The sequence below is a fragment of the Bos javanicus genome, chromosome 10 (genome assembly GCF_032452875.1).
Source record: "Bos javanicus breed banteng chromosome 10, ARS-OSU_banteng_1.0, whole genome shotgun sequence".
NCBI classification, from domain to species: domain Eukaryota; kingdom Metazoa; phylum Chordata; class Mammalia; order Artiodactyla; family Bovidae; genus Bos; species Bos javanicus.
Genome location: NC_083877.1, coordinates 52,887,048 through 52,911,102, shown reverse-complemented (window position 1 = coordinate 52,911,102; position 24,055 = coordinate 52,887,048). Strand labels below are relative to the sequence as shown.

At 35.3% G+C, this 24,055-nt stretch overlaps 1 protein-coding gene and 1 non-coding gene across 7 annotated transcripts in view; both read left to right on the top strand.

The window, feature by feature from the left end:
• Positions 1-24,055, top strand: part of TCF12 (transcription factor 12) — a 392,889-nt gene that overhangs the window by 51,816 nt on the left and 317,018 nt on the right. The gene's annotated exons all lie outside the window — the stretch shown is intronic.
• On the top strand, positions 12,067-12,170 carry LOC133256350 (U6 spliceosomal RNA). The gene has a single exon (XR_009739212.1). It is a non-coding gene; the product is annotated as a U6 spliceosomal RNA (small nuclear RNA).

Genomic DNA, 24,055 nt, shown 5'->3' with positions numbered 1-24,055 from the left:
ACGCAGCAGTGGCCACAGAACTGGAAAAGGTCAGTTTTCATTCCAATCCCAAAGAAAGGCAATGCCAAAGAATGCTCAAACTAACACACAATTGCACTCATCTCACACGCTAGTAAAGTAATGCTCAAAATTCTGCAAGCCAGGCTTCAGCAATACGTGAACCGTGAACTTCCTGATGTTCAAGCTGGTTTTAGAAAAAGCAGAGGAACCAGAGATCAAATTGCCAACATCCGCTGGATCATGGAAAAAGCAAGAGAGTTCCAGAAAAACATCTATTTCTGGTTTATTGACTATGCCAAAGCCTTTGACTGTGTGGATCACAATCAACTGTGGAAAATTCTGAAAGAGTTGGGAATACCAGATTACCTGATCTGCCTCTTGAGAAACCTGTATGCAGGTCAGGAAGCAACAGTTAGAACTGGACATGGACCAACAGACTGGTTCCAAATAGGAAAAGGAGTACCTCAAGGCTGTATATTGTCACCCTGCTTATTTAACTTATATGCAGAGTACATCATGAGAAACACTGGGCTGGAAGAAGCACAAGCTGGAATCAAGATTGCTGGGAGAAATATCACTAACCTCAGATATGCAGATGACACCACCCTTATGGCAGAAAGTGAAGAAGAACTAAAGAGCCTCTTGATGAAAGTGAAAGAGGAGAGTGAAAAAGTTGGCTTAAAGCTCAACATTCAGAAAACTGAGATCATGGCATCTGGTCCCATCACTTTATGGCAAATAGATGGGGAAATAGTGTCAGACTTTATTTTCGGGTGCTCCAAAATCAGTGCAGATGGTGATTGCAGCCGTGAAATTAAAAGACGCTTACTCCTTGGAAGGAAAGTTATGATCAACCTAGACTGCATATTAAAAAGCAGAGACATTACTTTGCCAACAAAGGTCCATCTAGTCAAGGCTGTGGTTTTTCCAGTAGTCATGTCTGGATGTGAGAGTTGGACTGTGAAGAAAGCTGAGCGCCGAAGAATTGATGCTTTTGAACTGTGGTGTTGGAGAAGACTCTTGAGAGTCCCTTGGACTGCAGGGAGTTCCAACCAGTCCATCCTAAAGATCAGTCCTAGGTGTTCATTGGTAGGACTGATGTTGGAAGCTGAAACTCCACTACTTTGGCCACCTCGTGCGAAGAGCTGACTCATTTGAAAAGACCTTGATGCTGGGAAAGATTGAGGGCAGGAGGAGAAGGGGACGACAGAGGATGAGATGGTTGAATGGTATTACTGACTCAATGCACATGGTTTTGGGTAGACTCCAGGAGTTGGTGATGGACAGGGATGCCTGGTGTGCTGCAGTTTATGGGGTCACAAAGAGTCGGACACAACTGAGTGACTGCACTGAACTGAACTAGCATGTAGCTCATGGCATGCTCTAATAATTAGGATATGGTAATAGTAAAATATTAGCAATCAACATGTTTTTATCTATAGTTGACAAAATGTAGGCTTAAGAATTAAAACTGTATTGGAGTCATTGGATTTGCTAGTGAACACCATATTTAAAGTATATAGTTACCATTGTATAATTATTAAATATAATCATAACCTTATACTTTGTTTATAACCATAATCCTATACTTTGAGGAAGAAAATATGTGTGAATCTTAGGTAGTTTAATAATTATTAATTATGTTATAATTGAATTTTCTTTTGGTGATTTCAAATTATTAGAATCTCATCCCGAAAAAATCAAATTACATAACAAAGTATGTCTTGCTCTATAGCTGGTGTGAATATATGAAAAAAGAAAATATTGTAAAACCCCAAACTAACTTTTTGTTTACTGCTATATAATTTGAGGCAGTTCTAGGCATTTATGGCACACAGCTGACACATAACCAATTACAAGTAGCAATTTTGATAAAAATTTAGAATTAGGTTTTTTAAAAAGAATTCTCTTTGCATCTAAATTGAAGCCTCTACATATTCTTTCTCACTAAAAATAGTCAGAGATACTTGGAAAAAATGGCTAGTTTTGTATTTGAAGCAGGGAATGCGCAAGATAAACCTGGAACATCTTGTTATACCAGGTAATAAGGAAGGTTAAAGACTACTGAAATCTTGTCAGAAAGACTCCCATGGGCCGAAAATGGAACAGTTTGAGCTTTAATAATTTCTACAGTGGTTTGAGACACAACATATATGTTTAAATACAAGATTCATAATGACTTTTTAAAAAATTACTAGTTATACTGTTGGGGATACTGTTGAACCAGTCATTGTTTTAAAAGTTGAAAGAATTCCTTATCCTGTCTTTCCTTTGAGAACTGTACCCTTGGGCAACTACATAGATGATGAGGGGGAAATTTATTTTTGTAGAACTATTCTAGCTAACAAATGGGAAAGAAATTATGAAATTAGAGTATCATCACTTTGTAAACCTTGGTAAGTTAATGAATGTAAGCATTAAATATCATGGATTTTAACACTACCAGAGAAAAGCAGCCAGAACATTTGCCTCTTGATGTAAAACAAAATACTACCCATGAAAAACGCTTGCCCTTGCCAGAAAGGATTGAACTACAATCTGATCAAGCATCTAAATTCTACTACTGATTTATGGAAAATACAGAAGAAAATGTTAAATACTAATAGCAACTCCTTGCTGGATATAATCAGAAAAATCCAGCCTGTAGAAAGCTGCTGCTGCTATGTCGCTTCAGTCGTGTCCGACTCTGTGCAACCCCATAGAGGGCAGCCTACCAGGCTCCCCTGTCCCTGGGATTCTGTAGGAATAACAGTGGGGTGGGTTGCCGTTTCCTTCTCCAATGGATGAAAGTGAAAAGTGAAAGTGAAGTCGCTCAGTCATGTCCAACTCTTCGCGACCCCATGGACTGCAGCCCACCAGGCTCCTCCGTCCATGGGATTTTCCAGGCAAGAGTACTGGAGAGGGGTGCCATTGCCTTCTCCGTATAGAAAGCTACAAAATAACAAAAAATTTTTTTCCTCTCCTCCCCAAATCTCAAAGAACAAACAGGAGGGGACACATTTAAAAATTAAAGTCAAATAAAATTAAAAATTCAGATCCTCCGTTTTCTTTAGCCATGTTTCAAGTGCTTAACCAGCCATATGTGACTCATGGCTACCATATCAGACATGGCAGGGATGAAAAATTTCCATCTTTGCAGAAAGTTCTGTTGCATAGTTGTATTAATTTCCTAGGGCTTCGAAATAAATCAGCACAATCTGGGTAACTAAAATTACAGAAGTTTATTCCCTGACAGTTCTGGAGGCCTGAAGTTCAAAATTAAGGTGTTGGTAGAGCTGTACACCCTCTGAAGGTTCTAGGGGCTTATCCGTCTTTGCCTCTTCCCCCTTCTGATGGCTTTCTAATGTTTTTGGTTTGTGGCAGCATATTTACCCTTTCTCTTTTAAGGACACCAGTCATTGGATTTTAGAGCCTACTCTTAAATCTAGGATGATCTTGAGATCCTTAATTACTTCTTCAAAGACCCTATTTCCAAATAAGGTCATGTTTGCAGATACTGGGTGTTAGAATTTGAACATAAGTTTTTTTAAGAGACAGAATTTTAATCTACTACAACAAGACTACTAAACATTAAAAGGGACTTAAGACATATCGAACAGTTACAGTGTTTGGACTCTTTGGATTCTGATGCAAGGAAACATTATAAAATTAAAAATTATGAAATGAGGGAATTCCCTGGCAGTCCAGAGGTTAGGATACCACTCTTCCACTGCTCGGGTCATGGGTTCGATCCCTGGTATGGGAACTAAGATCCTGCATGCCATGTGGTATGACAAAGGGGGGAAAATGTCACTTCAAAAAACTATATAAAAATTATGAAATGATTGTGCATTTGGATAATGAATATCCAGATTTTTAATGAATAATTAAATTTTGTTAGCTCTTTTTTGAGTAGTAATAGTGTTTAATCCTTTTTAAAGAAAGAACTTTTATTGTTTAGAAGTAGAGCAATATTTACAGTTGAGATGAAATGATATATTGGAAAATTTTCAAAATAATGCAAGAATGAGGAAATGAATAGGTTATGGATCAGGGGCTGCAAGCAGTCACCCAGTTAGCTTACAGCCTGCTTTTGTAAATAAGGTTCTATTGGAACAAAGTTATGCCAATTCAAGTACATATGGCCTATAGCTACTTTTGTGCTATAAAGGCAGAACTGAGTACTTTGAAAAGAGACCCATGGGCCTTGGAAAACTGAAAACATGCACTGTGTGACATTTCTGGACCCCTGCCTGGTATAGTTCAAAAGAGGTAGACAATGAATTGATAATAGTTAGAGCTGTCTCTTTTTTGTATATGTTTGAAATGTCCCACAATATATTAAATATTCTGTGTTTCTCTGATTTGAGAGTAAGAAAGAACTATGTCTTAAAAAAAAGAAAGACTCAAAGGAAAGTATGTAAATATTTTATTCCAGAAAAAGTTCTGTTTGTGATTTTTTTAAATTTAAATTTATTTATTTTAATTAGAGGCTAATTACTTTACAATATTGTATTGGTTTTGCCATACATCAACATGAATCTGCCACGAGTGTACATGTGTTCCCCATCCTGAACCCACCTCCCACTTCCCTCCCTGTACTATCCCTCTGGGTCATCCCAGTGCCCCAGCCCCAAGCATCCTGTATCCTTGTGATAGTTCATCTTTGAGGTATGAAATGACTATGGTAAAAAGATAACATTTGTTCAGTCTGACTGTTGGAAACATGCATCTCACATTATTTTGTGTTTATCTGTATGTGAAAATATTTTAATTAAAAAAGCCAAACTCACATGTTATAAATGTAAGTTAAAATGTGTAAGGGCAAACTAAACATTTGAGAAAGAATTTATAATATATAACAGCAGTTTGAGAGCCTTAATATATACACATCCTTTATAGATTTCCAAGAAAAAAGAATCTCCCTGTTAGAAAAATTAGAAAAGGACACATATAGTATTTGCCAATAAAGGCAGTCTGGCAATGTGCATATGGGAAAAATAGTTTAAAAAAGAGAGAGACCATAAGGAGAAAAGTTAATTAAAAAATATACACCGTTAAGATTTAAAAAATATATATGTAAATATAAAATCTCTCACCACTATATATGGGGAGGGAGGAGAACTATGTATGTATATGGAGAAAGTTAAATTTGTAGCTTTGCTGTTTTTTGTGTATTTTGGCCAGTCAGGTTGTTTTGAAAGTAATATTTTAGGGTCAGTTGAAATTTCTAAAGTTTAACAAGTGAAGAAAGGGTATACAGTCTATTTTTCATTATTGAGTTTGTTGGTCAACAGAAATTTCTGTTCATGTTTAACCTCTTGTGTATGCTGATTGTTGAAATACTTCTCTAGAGGTTCTTAAACTTTAGCACATATCATAGTCACCTAGAGGGCTTGTTCTATAACATGACTCTTGACCTCATCCCCAGAGGTTTTGATTCATTGGGTTAGGGATGGGGCAAAGGATTTGCATTTCTAACAAGTTCCCCTGTGAGCTGATACTGCTGATTTTGAGGGACCACACTTTAATAATTGCTGCTCTACAGTGAAGAGAAAAGAGAAGGAAAGGAAAAAAAGATATTTGTATATAGCAACTATATACAGAGGATTGATTTCAGTATCTTATAATATGTTTTTGATACACAAGGTGTTATGATCAATTGAATATACAGTATATGAAAAACATTCCTTTTTTTTTTTAAGAGAATTCATTTGAAGCCTTAAGCTTTGTATGTGTACCATAGCTTTGGTATGTAGGTGATGATTTCATTGATTTAGGCCTAACTTTTTTGAACAATACTGAGCTTTAAAAATTTTTTTGAAGTATAGTTGATTTATTAATACAATGTTGTGTTAATTACTGCTGTGCAGCAAAGTGATTCAGATGTGGGTATATGTATACATATACACACATTATTTTTTAAAATCTTCTCCATTATGGTTTATCATAGGATATTGAATATAGTCCTCTGTGCTATACAGTAGGATCTTGTTTATCCGTTCTATATGTAATAGCTTACATCTGCATCTACATTCTACTGATATAAAATTAAACAGGCAAAGCAAAACACTACATATTTCTCTTTTTTTAATATAAATTTATTTATTTTAATTGGAGGCTAATTACTTTACAATATTATATTGGTTTTGCCATACATCAACATGAATCCGCCACAGGTGTACACGTGTTCCCCATCCTGAATCCCCCTCCCACCTCCCTCCCCGTACCATCCCTCTGGGTCATCCCAGTGCACCAGCCCCAAGCATCCTGTATCATGCATCGAACCTGGACTGGCGATTTGTTTCATGTATGATATTATACATGTTCCAATGCCATTCTCCCAAATCATCTCACCTTCTCCCTCTCCCACAGAGTCCAAAAGACTGTTCTATACATCTGTGTCTCTTTTGCTGTCTCGCATACAGGGTTATCGTTACCATCTTTCTAATTTCCATATATATGCATTAGTATACTGTATTGGTGTTTTTCTTTCTGGCTTACTTCACTCTGTATAATAAAACACTACATTTTTAGGTAAATATATTTGGTAAAGTTATTTTAAAAGCAAGGGAATGATAAAGCTAATTTCAATATTGTAGTTACCTCCCAAGGGAAGGTATTTATACTCCATTATTTGTATTTATTACCTTATTTATATGGTGTAAATACTTAAAAAAAATAATATTCAGTAAGAATAATTAAATCCTAAAGTAAAATGCTCTATTTCCTTCAAACAGGAAAAAAATAGGAAAAAAAGTCTTGAGAAGAATAAGACTCCCTTAAACTCTCAGTTGGCTCTGCCAAATACCCTAGGCTGGCACTGTATGTTAGAATTTCTGCAGTGATGAAAATTTTAAAATTCTTTGTTAAATGTGCTTAATAAGCGCTTGAAATGTGGCTAGTACAACTGAGGCAGTGCTTTAAAATTTAATTATTTGAAATTTATATTTAAATAGACTCATGTGACTGATGTTTACCATATTATTGCAACAGACAGTTTAGAACATGGTTTAGCTCTTGATTTAATACTCTGTTAATAAATCTCCTATAGAATATTCAGTGTTTGGTTTGCTGACATTTTGCTTAGGTCACTGGTTTTTGTCTATTATCTTGTGTGCTTTGACTCATGCTTCTTGTGTTGAATGGTAGCAGTTTGATTTACTTCTCTTGTGCCTTATATTCCAAAAATTGAGTCTTCAGGATCGGAAGCTCCTGATCTAAAGTTTATTGAAAACATAGTATTTTATTAGTTATAATGTGTTTTGAAAGTTTCATAGGTTGTTATTTTTAATATCAGAATTTTGTGACTTGATATTCTGTTGATTTCTATTTAAAATATTAATCCATTGACTTTTCTGAGCCCCAAACAAAATTCTTTTTATTTTGTAACTTGAGTTATTCAGTAAATATTACTTGTTATGAACCATGCATTCTTGAGAATTGGGGAATAATAGAGGAAATAGACTCTGACTTATGATGTGAGCGTATTTGGTAGTATTTTTAGAAAGCAAGCACAGTGTGCTTGAGAGAAACGCTGGATAGTCATATACTGGAGGAATGAGAATAAGATAGTATATGACCAGGAAGAGACCAAACAAAAATGTTTATATATTTTTATTTTGTTATTTTGTCACTTGATGGTAATGGAAATTGTACATCAAAATTCTTAACAGTGTTCCTGTTACTGTATAAATGTGATTTTTTAATTCACCAAAGGACTTGTAATACAGAAAGAACTTATAACCAAATATCTGACAACTCAATTTTTTAAAAAAATAAGGCAAAATTATCTAAAACTACACTGCATCAAAGAAGATACATCAGTGGCCAACAGTACTTGTAAATATGTTCAGTGTCATTAACATTGATATCAGAGAAATGCAAATTAAAACCACAGTGAATCACTCTATAATCAGTTAGAATGACTAAATTAAAACAACAATAAATCATAATACCAAATATGGCTGTGTTGTGTCAAATAGAAATGAAAAATAATCTAGACACCTTAGGAAAACAGCTTAACATTTTCTTACAAATTCAACATACACTTACCATATAACCCAACATTCCCACTCCCTGGAATTCATCCAAGAGAAATGAAACGTGTATATACATTTTTTTTTTTGGGAGAATCATCATGGAGGACTTATTCATATTAATACCAAATGGAAAACCATCCAAATATTTATCAACTGGCAAGCAGTTTTTAAAAATAATACAGATAACTCACATCTACATCAAGGAAACGTACTCAGCAATCAAACAAAATATTGATAAGCATGTACATGATTACATATCAAAAGCATTAAGCCAGTTGAAGTAAAACACTACATACTGATTAGTTCTGTATGAAACGTCTCTGTCCTAACGATAGTTATTGGTTTTACCTATTTAGTGTTACACGTTAGTCCTCATGTTTCATCCTTGGTTGAAAGCTTATTATAGTAATAGGTGGTATCCAAATATCTGAAACCTGTCATGAAGTGCTTAGAAGTGAATCTGTTTTCTCTGTCCGTTGGGAGCCAATAGCATCCTTGATTCAGATTCCCCAGATGGATGTCTGCTTTTTGCTCTTGTTCCTTTTACAGACCAGCTTCCTTTACTTATTTATCACTTAGCCCAAATTCACAATATCTGTAACTTAAGTACTGCCTTTATATCTGACTTTTGGGTCCAGTTCACAAGAAAGAACATTTTATTATTAATAAGCCAGTGGATTGACTAGTCTCAGATTAGTCACCCCTGTCTCATCTAGTTGGGATTAGGGAATGTGATCGTTGACTGGTATGGCTGCCTATGCTGCACATTTATCTGAGTGGAATTTGTGATGTTATATTATACAAGTAATTAAATAAATTCTCCATATGTTAGGTTTCTTTGATTACCTTTATGTATGTTCATTAACATATTTTTTTAAGTACTTATAAAAATATACAATGACAGGTGATGATACTACAAAGATGACTAGAGGCAGGTATAATCCTTGCCCCCAAGGAGTTATAGTCCTAGTGGAACTAAGGGAATGGGAGTGACACATAAACAATAAAAATGATGTAATACAGTGATAATAAGTAGGTAACTGATACAAGTAGACTACTTAATAGTCATATCAAGTAAGGATGTAGAGTTGGATTTCTGTCCCTGCAATAAACAGTGTGACCTTGAGTAAGTTTCTTAAAATATCAAAGTGCCAGTCTTTAAAAAGAGAGTGACGCACAATTTCATTGTGTCACCCCAGAATAATATACATGAAAGTGTGAAGTGTAACAAAAATGTTATAATTGTTTTATTGAACTATTTCATTAACCTTCAGTTTTAGTGTAATCTAGTAATTTTTGAAAGACTAATCTTTTTTTTTTCTGCTGCTGTAACCTTGGAGGATATGTCATCTTTTTGAAACTTGACTTTTGCTTTCTTTTTCATGTGGATGTAAATTTTGTTGTGAATTTTAATGTATTGCCTTTTCCGTATTACTTGCTGATCTCTTAGTTCTTCTGATAGGTATTTTGCTATTTTGTCAGGCTCTTTCCTTGTACATTCTTTTGCCTTTCTGTATTTTTACTTTTCTCTTTGAATTTAACATTTTACTTTTGATACAAATATTTGAAGCTCTACTTTTATACATAAGCATTCTTTGTGTATAGTATTTCTACTAAGTTGCTTTATTTTTTAAAATCAATATTGTTGCTATTGTTTTGTATTAACTCAAGTTTATATTGATGTATCATTATTAATTGATTAGTCAGGAGTAAAGGCATCTGTTACTTGTGTCATTGTGAATCTGTGTATTTTTCCTCCCAACTCAACTACAGGTTTTATATTTTAGAAATCAGGTATTTTTATGCTTTCAAGTTACATTACTTTCTGTAGTTTACTCTGTTGGGAAATATGAAAACGATTATTTTGTTTTTCATTTGAGGCAGGTACATGCCACTGATTGGAAGTCATGTGTGTGTGCATGCTAAGTCATTTCAGTCGTGTTGGCTTCTTCGTGACCCTGTAGACTGTAGCCCACCAGGCTCCTCTGTCCTTGGGATTCTCCAGGCAAAAATACTGGAGTGGGTTGCCATTCCCTTTTCCAGGGGATCTTCTGACCCAGGAATTGAACCTACATCTCTTACATCTCCTGCATTGGCAGACATGTTCTTTACCCACTAGTGCCAGGTGTCTTGTATTATTAAATAATCATTTACATTGGATGGCTACTGTATTGGATAATTGGCATTTTACATTGACAGCTTTCAGCTAAATTAGCTCTTCGAAAAGGTGACTGATAAATATATGTTATTTATTTATTACATGTATCTTGTGTAATGAATGATACAGTATAGTTAAGGGGTCTAGAATTTAAACAGTGGCATTCAGTGATATGAAAAAAGCATATAAATTTTTCTTTTGCAGTACTGAAAATGTCATTTGTAAAGTAATATATACACACATATGCATACGGAAAGTGAAAAAATATAAATAAGCAAAAATAAGAAAATTAAAAACACCATATTCCCATCACCTAGAGATGACATAGTTAATACTTTAGTGTTCTTCTAGATATTCTTCTGTGTGTATATATGTATACTTGTATTTCTTTACTGGTAATATATTATTTTGTACATGTTCTTTTAATATATGCTTTTTTATGTTAATTTCTGCTTTTCCATATCAGCAGATTTTTATTTTACCTAATCCATGCTCGTATTTTTCAGTTTATTCTAAACTGTTATTTGCAGTTGATCTGTTCAAACCAGGTCCAATCCAGAATAACTATTCAGGTCTTTTACATCTAGCCCAGCACTGCCCGCTGCCACCACACACACACCTTTTTCTTGGCGCTGACTTTCTGATTGGCCATTGCTTTGGTTGTGCATGTCTCTTTTGTTGGGGACGGGTGGGCAGGTGAGGTGGCGTGTTTAGTTGTGTCCTGTTGGTGTTGTTTAGATTATTCCTCTATATCCTGTATCTTTTTAATTTTTTTCAGCTCTCTATATCTTGTATTTTAAGTAAGCTCATAATTTTAAATTTAACTACAATATAAACTCCTCTTCTCAATAATCTTTTAACCAGATCAGTATGGTAACTACAAATATTGAATGATTTTTGTCCTTATCTTCCTTTTTGTTCAAAGACTAGAAGAGTTTTCATGAATTACCTATGTACACATTTCTTAAATTATGGGAAATTAATAAAAGGAAATCTAGATTTACTTAGGTCCACAAATATTATTATCTTTGTGCTAGTCCGTTCAACTCCTTGTGACTCTATGGACTGTAGCCCTTCAGGCTTCTCTGTCCATGGGATTCTCCAGGCAAGATTACAGGAGTGGGTTGCCATTCCTTTCTCCAGGGGATCTTCCCGACCCAGGGATCGAACCTGTCTCTTAGATCTCTTGCATTGGCAGGTGGATTCTTGACCACGAGCGCCACCTGGGAAGCCATTATTATCTGTAGCCTGTGATAATCTACTTGAGTATAAATTCAAGTTATCTCTAGGGTTTTCTTTAAAAATACTTAATAAAACATTTAAAATAATGTTTTCTTTAAAAAGGAAAATGTGAAGTAGGTGCATTGTTGAACCATTTGCGTACGTTACCTTGTATTGATAGGAACATTATTGATCAAACTAGAAAGTTTTAATTACAAGGTCAGTACCTAAAGTTTAGATCACCATGTGTTTCAATTTTGAGAAACGCATATTGTGGAGTACAAAATGTTTTAATAATTATTTAAGAAAATAGATTCCTGAGAGATTTGACATTTCAGTATATTAACTTGAATTTCACTGCTTCTTACTTTGCCTTGTATTAATAATTGGGAAAGTGCTAATAGATTTTATCATACCAAATCTTAAAATCCACAGACTACTGAAACATGGAAATATTAATAGATGTATCTAAAAACATAAAGTAGGAAGTATGAACCTTAAAACTTATATTTCTGAAAATCTCATTGGTGATTTTACAGTTGTGAAATTTGATTTTTGGAAAAACAGGTTTACGGATTAAAACTGCAAACAAAGATGAGTCCTTACATATTTTTGTATCTATTAACCCAGGACAATAAAATAAGCTTTAAACAGAAATGATTTATAGTGCTTACTTCGGAAGTACATATACTAAAATTGGAACACTATAGAGATTAGCACGGCCCCTATGCAAGGATGACACACAAATTTGTGAAGCGTTTCATATTTTTTGAGGTTTGACAGAAAACAACAAAATTCTGTAAAGCAATTATCTTTCAATTTTAAAAAAGTATTTAAAATTTTATGAAAATTTTACATATTTCCAATTAGATGAGCATTATGCAGTGAATTTGTTTATTAACCCTAATTACTGAAAACATTGTACTCCTTCCCCAAAAGTTTCAGTGGTTTTATTAATTCTTCTTTTATCTAAATTGAGTAGTTTATGTCTTCTTTCTTCATGTGCTTACTACTTTTTTGATTCTATCACTTAAGACTAATGGATGCCTGCTCATTTCTCATTATGGACCCAGAGACAGGTGCGGATGTGTGAGCAAGGAGGAAAGCTTTGGAAAATTTTCCTTATTCAGTGATTATATCTGATCCTTTGCTGTGCTCTTTAAAACCTAAGGCATGAGCAAGGCTGAGCTCTCTGACTTGGATCAGGGTATCCTTTCCTTATTTAAATTCCCTTCCACATCAGACATTAGGAGTCCTATTTCTAATACCTAGTTTTCATCTTCTTTCCTGAGCTTTAATTACAAAAACCTCTACACCTGCTTGGTCATACTCCTTGTCATATATGTATATGTACATATGTACAAGACATATACATACATATATATGTAAACAATCTTTAGGTACCTCATTTTCTAAACATACCGCACTTGAATAGTTGAATTTGAATCTCTTAGTTGAGGCAAATGCAATCAGAAGTGAATCTGCATGTATATAGTTAATTAGTGGCCCATTAGCTGGTAAGGAGAGTTTATGGTTTGGAAACAATGTGTATAAATTTACATGAAACACAGTAATGTATCAGTATATAGAAGGTGACCTTGATTTATCAGGTTACGAAAGAAGCATTACAGAGACAAAAGGAAAATTTCTCCAATCCAATTTAATCTTAAGCAGTTTCTGTTTGTTTTAAATGATCTTTTAGCTGTTTTCTTAAGAAATGTAGATTTTTCTTCATAACCATGATTTAGTTGAAAAATCAGCTATATTGCTCAGTATTGGGCCAAATCACCGTCATCTACTCTGGTTATTGACCCCTAAGATACTTAGAATATGCTATCATTTTACAAAGTAGAGGATAAAAAGGGCACCTCTCCTGATAACTGAGGTTGCTTTGTCTACCAAAAATTCATGCTGTTTCCTAGCCCTTCCACCCAAGTTCAGTTTAGGAAATAATTTCTGAGCATCGTTCATTTGTATTTGAGCACTCTTGATGGTTTGGGTTGGCCTCAAGTTAGAGTACTGACTGTTGTGGAGGAGGTTCGTCTTATCGCAGGGCTTGATGAGCAATGATAAGAATGACTATGAGTGTTGGAGGGGAGGAGGTAAGGTATAAGTCACCCCAGGTGGGCAGAACTCAGAATGCAGGGACTTAAGTTAATATTTTGAAACATACCTCTTTTAAACCCCCAAATGTTATCTTGAAAACTGTTGGCTTGGAAGACAATTCTTTCAAGAGAAAATACGGAAATCATAAAAAAAAAAAAAATACTCATTCATGGCCATTAGCAAATTGTTTCCCACGATAGAAGCAAGCAAGAAGCATGAATATGATCATTGACTTCCAGATCTATTTCTTTCGTTTCACTGTCCATTATCCTGGGTTGCTTCAAGGTTCATTCCGACTCTTTAAAATCTCAGTGTGTTGATTTAAAAAACCAGAAGAAAGAAAAAGGCAGGGGTCAGATTTAAGGGAATGTGGGAATAGAGGGGCTAGTGGGAAGGACAGCTGGAAAAGCCAGGCCAGGAGTATTAATCCAATGTTTACACAGTAAGGAGAGTGATTTCTTAATATGATTAGTAAATTTTCTGTGATGGAGATTTCTGAAAAGAAAGTTCTGAAATTATTTGTAAAGTAGTAGCATACATAAAGTATTAAACTTTTCAAGAAGACGGTTTTGAAGAACAGCATAGTTTTGGTTTAAGTGTTGACATGCTTATTCAGAAAAGAATTAGTCTTGCTACAGATCATATTAAATGGTTTAAAATAGCTGATGAGTGGAACAGCTGTTGGTTGCAACTCATGATTCCATGATGAAGTATAGAACTCGTGGTAGAGTTTTCAGTATCAAGCTGTTTCCTCTGTCTTTGATTATAGCCACCACTGAAGTCAAACACACTGAGGCTTGTTGAAGTCTCAGGAGTAATCATGTAGAGGGATCAGAGGATTATTATTTTAGTAAAAATAAAAGTTGCTTAATGCATTTAAAGTCAGGTATTATACATGCTATAATGTCTAAAAGAAAATTGAAGCTTCTAGTGTTCATGAGATGGCAACTCAAAGAAAAACAGACTTTATGGCTTTTGAGATAGTTATTATACAACAGTCTGGGCTTACTGGAAAATGAAAAGGGAAAAGAAAAGCTAGCTGAATAGTCCCAAGTCAGTTTTATTTACCTGTAAGATACTCCTTTTACAAATAGATCATGGTGTAAATTGAGTGGAAATATACTGGTGGGGACACTACTTGTAGCTGTCCTTTCAGAACCTCATGGTTATGCTATTATGTCAATTATATAATCCTTCTTTGAGGGTACTTTCCCTTTACCCAGGTAATAATGGGCCCTCACTTCTTTATCAATAGGAGTTTTCAAAGGATAACAAAACAACAAAGACAGAAGAAATCAGACTTCAAGTTCAGCCAGCTATAGACAGGGCTATGGTGCAAATAATCAGTTGAAATAAACTGCCCCCAAAAATAAAAGCTTGATTTTTCTTTTTTTTTAAAGAATGACTTTGGTTGTAGTCCTCAGTAAAATGAAAGGATTGATATGAAATTCTTGCAATACACATCAAGATTACAAGCCTAAATAATCATTAGAAATATTTTGTAATGTATGTAATATTTTATTATTTGCGTTCTCGTTTAAATCCTGTCTTGTAATATTTAAAAATTGGTATTAAGAATTAATGAGGATTGGTTTTTCAATTAAATCACTTTATAGGCAGCTTCAAGGAATATTTTTATTTCTGAAAGCAAGGTATATATAATCAAAGCTTTTAAATAAATAAGTTCATTTTCTTCCTCATGTGGGAAATATCCTTAGTTTTATCTTTTAATATTTACAGTAATGTGTATTATTTCACTTATATTCTTAACACATGTTTACCTCAGGCTGTTTCTTTTTTAAATACTCAAGTATATTCATGGACCCAGTCTTTTAAACATAATCACCTTTTCAATTGTGCATTTGTCCTTCAGTTATAGAAAGAATAGTTCCTTTTACTGCTAAAGCTCATCAAGTGCTTTTTCCCTACCCATATTTTTTTTAATACATACTTTATTGAAGTATAGTTGACTTACAGTGTTTCAGGTGCACAGCAAGGTGATTCAGTTACACAAATACACATATATTATTTTTGAAATTATTTTCCATCATAAGTTATTACAAGATACTGACTGTAGTTCCCTATGCTATACAGTTAACCTTTGTTGTTTGTTGTGTATCTATTTTTAATTAGAAATCTAGTATTGTATTCACATTTAGTCAAACAAGTGGAATCAAAATGTCATAATTTTTTTAGTTAGGCAAAAATTCATAAGTTTTCTTAAAATATATATATATAGAAAAGCTTTTCTGAAACACTTAATAAAGGCTTCAGGAAGAACATCATAAAAAAAAAAGAGATAGAAAAATTGGAGAATAGAAGCTAAATGAAATGGGGGCACTGAATATGAAATAGAAAAAGTGAAACAAGCTAGATAAAAGTAAAAAGATCATTGTATAGTCTAGTTGTTTTTAAACACGAATGCTCGTTGAAAACATATCTGGAGTTCTGGAGAAAAAAGCAATACTGGGCATTTGTATTTTTCAAAAAATCTCAAGATAATTCTGATATGCATCTGGATTTTAAAAAGTGATCACAGGTTTTTCCGTTAGATTCTAGTTTTGGTCATAAAGAGTTCTATTGTTTTTCTGTTAACCAATCATGATAGAGTGGTATTAAGTAATAGTTACATAATCACAATTATAAAAGATGTTTGTCAGTTTTCACAATCAATAGCCAGACAAAAAAAAAATAAAAGACAATTACAGTTGCAAGCCGTAATGGGAACACAATTAACTTAACAATATAAAATAATTGCATACAATTTGGGGGGGTCAGGCAGAGTGATGTGGTAAGTGGAAGTGCATACATGCACTGTGTTTTCATCCGCCCAGTCTGTGTCTTTTGGTTGGTGTATTTAATCCACTTACATTTAAGGTAATTATTGATATGTATAATCCTATTACCGTTTTCTTAATTGTTTGGGGTTTATTTTCTTTTCCTTCTCTTTTTCCTGCCTAGAGAAGTTCCTTTAGCATTTGTTGTAAAGCTGGTTTGCTGGTGCTGAATTCTCTTAACGTTTTCTTGTCTGGAAAGCTTTTGATTTCTCCATCAAATCTGAAGGAGAGTCCTGCTGAGTAGAGTATTCTTGGTTATAGGTTCTTCCCTTTCATCACCTTAAATATATCATACCATTCCCTTCTGGCTAGTAGAGTTCCTGTTGAGAAATCAGCTGATAGCCTGATGGGAGTTCATTGTATGTTACTTGTCATTTTTCCCTTGCTGCTTTTACTATTTTATCTCTGTCTTTAATTTTTGTCAGTTTGATTACTGTGTGTCTTGGTGTGTTCCTCCTTGGGTTTACTCTTCCTGGGACTCTCTGTGCTTCCTAGACTTGGTTGACTATTTTCTTTCTCATGTTCAGAAGGTTTTCAGCTATTATCTCTTCAAATGTTTTCTCAGGTCCTTTCTCTCTCTCTCCTTCGGGGACCCCTCTAATGCAAATGTTGGTGCGCTTAATGTTGTATTAGAGGTCTCTTAGGCTGTCTTCATTTCTTTTCACTCTTTTTTATATACTGTGTTCTGTGGCAGTGATTTCCACCATTCTGTCCCCAAGTTATTTATCCATTCTTCTGCCTCAGTTATTCTGCTACTGATTCCTTTTACTGTGTTACTTATCTGTTTGTTTGTTCTTTAGTTCTTCTAGGTCTTTGGTAAACATTTCTTGGATCTTCTCAATCTTTGCTTCCATTCTTTTTCTGACATCCTGGATCATCTTCACTATCATTATTCTGAATTCTTTTCTTGGAAGACTGCCTGTCTCCACTTCATTTCGTTGTTTTTCTGGGATTTTATCTTGTCCCTTTATCTGAACATAACTTTCTGCTTTTTCATCATGATTCAGTTCAGTTCAGTCGCTCAGTTGTGTCAGACTCTTTGCGACCCCATGAACTGCAGCAGTTATATATCTTTGAGTGTGAGATGTCTTTTTTTTTGGCGAGTTCAAGCATCCTCCTGTCAGTGGTGGTTGTTCAACAGCTAGTTGCAATTTTGGTGCTCTTGCTGGAGAAGATGAGCTCAGGCCCTTCTACTCTGCCATCTTGAGCCGGAAGTTACTCCCATATGTTTTTATAGTGATAGTTATACGAACAAAGCTAGTGGAGGTGATGGAATTCCAGTTGAGCTATTCCAAATCCTGAAAAATGATGCACTCAATATGCCAGCAAATTTGGAAAACTCAGCAGTGGCCACAGGACTAGAAAAGGTCAGTTTTCATTCCAATCCCAAAGAAAGGCAATGCCAAAGAATGCTCAAACTACCGCACAATTGCACTCATCTCACACGCTAGTAAAGTAATGCTCAAAATTCTCCAAGCCCGGCTTCAGCAATATGTGAACCGTAAACTTCCTGATGTTCAAGCTGGTTTTAGAAAAGGCAGAGGAACCAGAGATCAAATTGCCAACATCCGCTGGATCATGGACAAAGCAAGAGAGTTCCAGAAAAACATCTATTTCTATTTTATTGACTATGCCAAAGCCTTTGACTGTGTGGATCACAATCAACTGTGGAAAATTCTGAAAGAGATGGGAATACCAGACCACCTGATCTGCCTCTTGAGAAATTTATATGCAGGTCAGGAAGCAACAGTTAGAACTGGACATGGAACAATAGACTGGATCCAAATAGGAAAAGGAATTCGTCAAGGCTGTATATTGTCACCCTGTTTATTTAACTTACATGCACGGTACATCATGAGAAACGCTGGACTGGAAGAAACACAAGCTGGAATCAAGATTGCCGGGAGAAATATCAATAACCTCAGATATGCAGATGACACCACCCTTATGGCAGAAAGTGAAGAGGAACTAAAAAGCCTCTTGATGAAAGTGAAAGTGGAGAGTGAAAAAGTTAGCTTAAAGCTCAACATTCAGAAAACGAAGATCATGGCATCCGGTCCCACCACTTCATGGGAAATAGATGGGGAAACAGTGGAAACAGTGTCAGACTTTGTTTTTTTGGGCTCCAAAATCACTGCAGATGGTGACTGCAGCCATGTAATTAAAAGACGCTTACTCCTTGGAAGGAAAGTTATGACCAACCTAGACAGCATATTCAAAAGCAGATACATTACTTTGCCAATACAGGTTTGTCTAGTCAAGGCTATGGTTTTTCCTGCGGTCATGTATGGATGTGAGAGTTGGACTGTGAAGAAGGCTAAGCTCCGAAGGATTGATGCTTTTGAACTGTGGTGTTGGAGAAGACTCTTGAGAGTCCCTTGGACTGCAAGGAGATCCAGCCAGTCGATTCTGAAGGAGATCAGCCCTGGGATTTCTTTGGAAGGAATGATGCTAAAGCTGAAACTCAGTACTTTGGCCACCTCATGCGAAGAGTTGATTCTTTGGAAAAGACCCTGATGCTGGGAGGGATTGGGGGCAGGAGGAGAAGGGGACGACAGAGGGTGAGATGGCTGGATGGCATCACTGACCCGATGGACGTGAGTCTGAGTGAACTCCGGGAGTTGGTGATGGACAGGGAGGCCTGGCGTGCTGCGATTCATGGGGTCTCAGAGAGTCGGACACGACTGAGCGACTGATCTGATCTGATCTGATCTATCATTAACATTACCTAGAGAATTTTTAATTCTAGTAATTTATTTTACTTACTCCTTCAATAAATATTTTGGCATGTCTTCTATTAGTGCCTTTCTACAGAAAAAGTAATCTTTTCACATGCTATTTTTTTAGTTTTTCATAATAGTATGAAAATTACAAAGCGTGAAAACATCTAAACATTAAGATTGCATTATTTTATTTAGAATATTAGCTTAAAATATAAACTCAAAGTTACAGATACTACCCTTAGAATTTCTCTCGTGGTTGCTGTAAGTGAGCTTGTTGACTAATAAAACTTCCTCTAAAGGACAAATGTTGTAATCAAACCTGATGGTGGGTTATGATGGCATGGTACAGATTAACACTCCTCAAAAGATAATTCCTAACCATTCTTCTAATTTTCTTATCAAGTTTCTTATCAAAGTTTTCTGAGAATGAAAAACTGCAGCATGATAAAATACCAAGTATATTTTAAGGTAACATATGCTTTTACACTTCATCTTAGTCACAAGGCTAAGAAGCAATAGCATTTGCTTTTAAAAAGGTAAAAATTCCAAATCTCAATGAACAATTAGTCAATAAATATTTAATTGAATATTTACTAGATATCTAGATTTCTGTGGGGACCTTCAAAGACTATTACAATAATAGTGTTTGCCCTTAAGGAAATTTATGGTCCTTTTTGAAGAGACACAGTTAGTAACTAAGAAAGAATTTATATTCAGGAGTTTTAGAGTAACTGACATTAAGTAAATCAAAGTACTTTAAATAATGAAATTTAAAGCTGTTGCTTATGTGATTTTTACTTGAGCCTAAATATTAAAGGAAGTGATATAAGGTTTGTTGTATTTATTTAGATAATAACAAGTCAAATTACTTTTCTGGGAATACTTCATAAATTTTAGTCCAGTCCTAGAATTTTAGGTCCTTCAGAGAATAATCTTTCATTAAAATTATTTTGTAAGAATATTTTATAAAAAGGGGATGTCCATCACAAAATAGTTTAATGTTTCATTTTAAGAAAGAAGTTTTAATATCTCCCTTGTGTTTGCAAAGAGTCTGACACGACTAAGCACAACACAACACCTTATGTATGTATGTATTCTTTACTTCTGTACCTCTGCTCATAATGCCTTTCTCTGACAGCATCGGCTTAGCACCCTCTCAGCCCCCACAACCTACTCCACATTCCTGTGCAACCGGATCACTTGTCATCTCATCTTTGAACCTTATCTCCAGGTTCATTCACCTTCTTTTTCCTGTAAGATTTTATTCATCCTGCCAGTCATGTTTGGTTATTCACTCATGTGACTCCTTTCTCACATTGATGCTTTTCTTGAAGATAGATATTTTTTTCCATATGTATTTAGGATGCCTAGCATAATGTTCAGAGAAGGCAATGGCAACCCACTCCAGTACTCTTGCCTGGCAAATCCATGGACGGAGGAGCCTGGGGGGCTGCAGCCCATGGGGTCGCTAAGAGTCGGACATGACTGGGCGACTTCACTTTCACTTTTCACTTTCATGCATTGGAGAAGGAAATGGCAACCCACTCAGTGTTCTTGCCTGGAGAATCACAGAGACGGGGGAGCCTGGTGGGCTGCTGTCTATGGGGTCACACAGAGTCAGACACGACTGAAGTGACTTAGCAGCAGCAGGATAATGTTGATAGTAGATAGTTATTGAATAAATTCCTGAAATTACTTAAATTCTTAATACTCCAGATCTAGTGACTGGTTTTTGACATTTGTAGAAAATTAAATTATGTGGTCATCACTTTTCACAGATATATCTAGGTTTATAGTTATAAGTCTTCATCTTTCATTTTTTCAGTAATAAAGAAACTCAGGGCTAATGGTGATTGATTTAACAACATGAGCTTATGAAAGTCATGCACTTATTTAGTCTTATGAGAAACGCTGGACTGAAAGAAACACAAGCTGGAATCAAGGTTGCCAGGAGAAATATCAATAACCTCAAATATGCAGATGACACCACCCTTATGGCAGAAAGTGAAGAGGAACTAAAAAGCCTCTTGATGAAAGTAAAAAGTGGAGAGTGAAAAAGTTAGCTTAAAGCTCAACATTCAGAAAACGAAGATCATGGCATCCGGTCCCACCACTTCATGGGAAATAGATGGGGAAACAGTGGAAACAGTGTCAGACTTTATTTTTCTGGGCTCCAAAATCACTGCGGATGGTGATTGCAGCTGTGAAATTAAAAGACGCTTACTCCTTGGAAGGAAAGTTATGACCAACCTAGATAGCATATTGAAAAGCAGAGACATTACTTTGCCAACAAAGGTCCATCTAGTCAAGGCTGTGGTTTCTCCAGTGGTCATATATGGATGTGAGAGTTGGATTGTGAAGAAAGCTGAGCGCTGAAGAATTGATGCTTTTGAAGTGTGTTTTTGGAGAAGACTCTTGAGAGTCCCTTGGACTGCAAGGAGATCCAACCAGTCCATTCTAAAGGAGATCAGTCCTGGGTGTTCATTGGAAGGACTGTTGCTGAGGCCAAAACTCCAATACTTTGGCCACCTGACCTGAAGAGCCATCTCCTTGGAGAAGACCCTGATGCTGGGAAAGATTGAGGGCAGATGGAGAAGGGGATGACAGAGGGTGAGATAGCTGTAGGGCATCACTGACTCGATGAACGTGAGTCTGAGTGAACTCCAGGAGTTGGTGATCGATAGGGAGGCCTGGCGTGCTGCAATTCATGGGGTCGCAAAGAGTCGGACACGACTGAGCGACTGAACCGACTGTGTCTTTTGTAATATTCCCTGGGGAGATGTATGGAAGACCCTTGTAATCATATACAGCAGTATTTTTGAATTGAAATGTCCTAACATGCCCATTGAGTGGGAGAAAAAAGGACTATCCTTGTTTTAGTTAAGGTCAGATTTTACCACCAAATAAGTTATATAAAAGTTTGCGTTTCAGAATGATCTGATTTTTAGAATTTTTCGATAAGAGATTACGGACCTCTTCCTCTTTGTTTTAATATTCCCACAGGTCTGTAGAACATTTTCCTATGCAGAGAGGAAGATCTTTATGTTTTCAGTTTTATGAACCGTATATATGTCTGAGATGATGTGTATATATAAAAAAGATATTCAGTATACATATGTGTACCCATATAAAAATTTAGGGAAGCATGTGTCTGTTGTGTTCGTGTGTGTGTCAGGGGTGGGAGAGAGGGAAGGTGGGGGTGGGGAGAAAAGGGAAGAGAAGTGTGTTCGTGTATGGTAGGGACTGGTAGGGTGGGGAGACAGGGAGAGGGGATGGGGAGACAGGCAGTGGCTACATGGGTCTATGTAGCTCTTTCTTTCTTGTGTTGACTCAGGTTTGATTAGTAACTTGGTGTGAAATAAAACCTTAATTGCAGTTTCACAGCTTTGTTAGCACTTAAGCTTATCACTAACAAATTCTCTTGCAAGAGATTTACTTGAAAATTCTGTGTAAAATTACAACCAGAACATTGTGTGTGCCATACAAAATAATAGTAAAAAAAAAAAATCAACAATCGAAACAGACCATGTCTTAAACTACTCTTTTACTAATCCTAAAGGAATATGAAATGTTTTTGGTGTTATGTATAGTTACCCAAAGAAGCAGTTTCACTTTGCTTATTTAATAATTACTGTGTGGACCAAGGTTGAACACAGGAAGTGAAGAATGGCTGAGCCAGTTGTAGTGGTAGTAGTAATTTAGGTAAGCAGAAACTAATGATCCAAATTGGAAATAGACCAGGGCATTGGGTATTAACACCATCCCATTATGAAAAGTCTCATGAGATGTCAGATAACCTCAAGAGACTTGCACTTTTGTTGGTAAGGACCTTTTTAAGATTGTTCTAAGACACTGAGAAATACTCAAACTATAATATTGCTTATCAGTGAATGTGATAGAAATTACTTTTCTACTCAGTTGTAAAACAAATGATTTTAGACCCTGAATCAGTCAGATGAAATGAACTGTTAGGTTAGAATGCTGTATTTCTTTTTAAATATCTTTTTAAATTAAATTTCTTTTTAAATATCTTCAAAATCTTTAGTATTTCTTAAATTTAAGACCCTGAACCTTTTTAAACATTACTGTATGAGAAGATAAACTTTCATATCCTTCCAGTACTTCTATGATGTTTTTTCTCCAATCCCTGTGTTCTTTGCTGACAACAGCAATTGTATGTTTTGCGAGGTCAATAAATGCTGATTTCTGCAAAATGAAAGCTCTTAGGAAATGAGCTTAGTTGTGAAGAGGAAGCAGAAAGAATGAGGCAATTGAATGAGAAGTATTGCAAGGGATTATTTAAAAGTGTGAGTCAGAAACCAAATTAATATTACTTCCCTTGGGTCTCCCCAGTCTTCATATGTATATTGTGATTTATTTTGGCTTACCTGGTTTGTTTATATAGATATGTGGATGGTAGCAAATTTGCATTATCAAATTCTCTCTTTTCTCATAGCCCAAAGCTAAATACATATGCTTGTAACTATAGTTCTTATTTTCAGAAAAAAATGTGCTAAAAAAATTTAAGCCATGTAATTTAGGGTTACAAAATAGATAGCACTTAGTGAAGGAAGGTTGACCCTATAGTGTATCTTTATTTATCCCATGATGTCTAATTAACTGAAATCTACTTTTTTAAAATTTTATTCCTTTTGGGATACAAAGCCTATGAATTGTACTATAACCTGTTTAATTCTGATTAATTAGTTTTCCTATTTAAATGAGGAGCTCAGTGACCAAAGAAGTTATTTCTTGTAGTGTTTTTTAAATGATAGAATTTAGAAATTATTATGTGGTAAAACTAAATAGACCAACTACGTACAAGGTTGAGGGAATTTTAGTTATGAGGTTTTTGTTGTTTGTTAAACTGCGTGGTTTGGAGAGTGGGCAGAAAGGGAAGAGGAACATTTTGAAATTATGCCCTACAGTTTTCAATCTTTTGTCAGCTTTTTGTGATGCTGTAGATGACTGTAATTTGAAACTGGAAAT